Raw genomic sequence first — 2869 nt, 5'->3', positions numbered from 1 at the left:
ACTTGTTTGAAATGTGGTGTTTTAGTTTATATGTCACTGTGAGAAAGGTTAGCACTGCACTACCTGGCTTCTAGTGTTAACCCTCTGGTGCCTGGAGTCAGGATTACAAAGTGTATTAGAATGTTTAGTCTTAGTTCAGAGCCCATGCACTCTTAAGGAGGTTCTGGCCTTAGAACTTAGTAATCATAGAAAAATAGGGCTGGAAAAGACTAGTAGGTTCATAATAGACTTCAGTGAGGATGACCTCATACTTTCCTGGGTAACATATTCTGTTCTTACTGCTGGAGAACTGATGGGCATTAGGACAGTCATCACAATTTGAAGGTTGGATGTGAGGGAGAACTGCCTTGTATTCACTGTATCATTGCAGGATGTCATAGCAGCATGTAACTGCAATCAAATGAAACATTTTTCAGTTTTCAAAATCCTGTGTTGGTCTTGGGTAGGCTAGAACCATTTTTAAGTCAGTGATGATGCCTTATGTCTGCAGTATAATGTTATCATTGCACTGTACAGTTCAATTTTAAATACAGACATGACTACAAAAGACATTTCCCTTTTAAGTGCAGAGAGGGTCAACATTAAGAGAAAAGGGAATTGCCTGTCTGATATTTTGGTACCCTATGGTGAAACATGAAATATGCAGGACTGTGGTTGAGTCCAGACTAGTATAGTGACCAGACCCCACTGCCATGTTTCAGCTTCAGTGCCTTTTGGTGCATGGTCTCCAGTATTTGGCACTAAACTGCAATCATTTTGTTATATTTGTCCTTAAGCTAAAGTTAATAGCTGTGTACATTTTGTGGCTCCTGTTGCCCTACTACAGCTCATCAGAGCCTCCTTGGTGGAGATGAGTTTACGGCAGTGAAAGAAAATACTTTTTGCTTGTGCTTAAACATTTCTGCAAACTTCTTGGTTAAATACAGCAAGCAACTGATGTTCAGGCTGATACCATGAAAGCAGCTTGGCAAACTTTTCTTTTGTCCTTGCTTTAAATATTGTCATGTCTCTGTACACATGCGGGGGATATGCACCCATACTGATGGGTGATATCATCCTGATAGCTCCCTGCAAATATTAACCCTCTTAAACCGTTCTGATTTACTTTTGTAATAAGCGACGGTCTAGTAAATGAATAAACAATAAACGATCTCCCAATGCTCAGAAAGCTTTAACAGACTTCTGAGGCTGTGTAAGTATTCCTGTGCTCGCTAACAGTCACTTGTCACTTTAGTTCATCACTAAGCTGGGTTTATAGTACAAGAAGGGAGGGAGTGAAGGTTAGCATGGCTGCATTCTTGTTATCTGAGAGCATCCAGTACAAGTAAGCAATACTGCTTTCCAGTGGGTTTTTTTTGTTACCTTCATGTTTAAAGCCTCCTAGTGTTTGAGAACTTCTCATAGCTACACAATGGAAGAAGACATTTAGTAAATATGATGTAACCTGTAAGGAAAAAGAAGCGAAGCAAATTTGGGAGTAATCAGCTTCTAAGCCACTTCCAGCTGCAGGTGACCTAACCTCAGATATTCAATGCCAGGGCACTTGCAGCTCCTGCCATTGAATATCTGGGTATGTGCACTGACCTGGAAGTTAACTGGGCACCAGCTGATAACTTTATGTACTTGTTTAGCCAGTTAGTGGACTGAATATTGCTGCTTACTGGCTAAGCAGTAGATCCACCCATAGCCTAGCCAGTTAGTGGAAATATTCAGCAGCATTACCCAGTTAAGTGCCGCTGAATATCGGTGGCCGGCCAGCTCAGCAGGGTTTAACTGGGCAGGAGAAAGCCTCTCCTCCCTGGTTAAATCCTTTTGAATATCGACCCCTTCATGTTTAAGCACTCAGATTGAGTTGGTAGCTTTCCCAAGCTCTGAACTCATTGATAAGACAACAGATTTATTGGTTGGTTAAAAATACTTATGCAGAATTGGTAGCAAAAGTATCAAGTTGATCCTTCACATAATGTCATAATTACTAGTCAAAAGGTATAAAAGTCACCAGCAGGATGTGATTTAATAGATGACATCTTAATCTGTGAGCATGTCATAAGTGGCTAAGACAGTGGATAGCCAAGAACAGTTATGTAGCATAGCAGGTGAAAGGATGTTTCTATCTGATGGGATCATATGCATACAGTACATGTGTAATCTGGGCAAAGCCTTCCTTATTGCCTTATTTGAAAAAGGTGTAAACTTTTCTTCACTTGTATTTGCATTTTCCAGTATTACAGAGTCAAATGTAAGAAGTAATGTGCATACTCAGAGCAACAACCATCTGAATCTGATTATTTTTGTGTGCATCAGATGCAGGGGGAAAACAAAGTATTTGCTGACTCTTTCCAATGTGATGTTTTTATTGTTGCAGTTTGGCTGGAAATAATGTATATAATTCCTGCTTATTTTACATTTTGTTGGCCATATACTGTGCTTTTTAGTTTTGGGGGAAACATTATAATAAATGTGTATTTACATGCAAATAAATCTATTTGGTAAAAACACTTTGTTGTAACAGTAAATGACAGCAGATAAAGGCTTGTATGGTCCATCTAGTCTGCACAATAAGGTGGTTAGAGTAGTACCTTCTCTCCATGAAGGTTTTTTTCTATGCCTTGTTCAAGTGTAAAGTTAATTTTAAAGTTTTGCTTTAATTTATAAATAGGGATCCTCTGTGTTTATCGCATGTGTTTTTGAATTACATCAATGTTTTTGACCCCATTACCTCCACCATAAAGGGTATTCCAGGCATCCACCACCCTCTCTGACAAAAAAAAAAAAATGTTATTCCTCTCTGCAACCTTAATTCATGTCCTGTAGTTCTACCACTCCCCCATCTCTGAAAAATGCTTGCATATTACTACTTGTCAAGTAT

The 2869-nt window shown here is 39.1% G+C and overlaps 1 protein-coding gene across 1 annotated transcript in view; it reads left to right on the top strand.

Moving 5' to 3' along the window:
• Positions 1–2498, top strand: part of MED1 (mediator complex subunit 1) — a 110608-nt gene extending 108110 nt beyond the window's left edge. Inside the window, exon 17 of the mRNA XM_030220700.1 lies at positions 1–2498. This exon is cut by the window's left edge and continues 3886 nt beyond it. The gene's annotated coding sequence lies outside the window, so the exon portion shown is untranslated.
• Positions 2499–2869: the final 371 nt, after the last annotated feature.

The sequence above is a fragment of the Microcaecilia unicolor genome, chromosome 12, assembly GCF_901765095.1.
Source record: "Microcaecilia unicolor chromosome 12, aMicUni1.1, whole genome shotgun sequence".
Classification (NCBI taxonomy): domain Eukaryota; kingdom Metazoa; phylum Chordata; class Amphibia; order Gymnophiona; family Siphonopidae; genus Microcaecilia; species Microcaecilia unicolor.
Note: the sequence above shows the minus strand (reverse complement) of the source record. Positions and strands in the feature narration are given on the sequence as shown.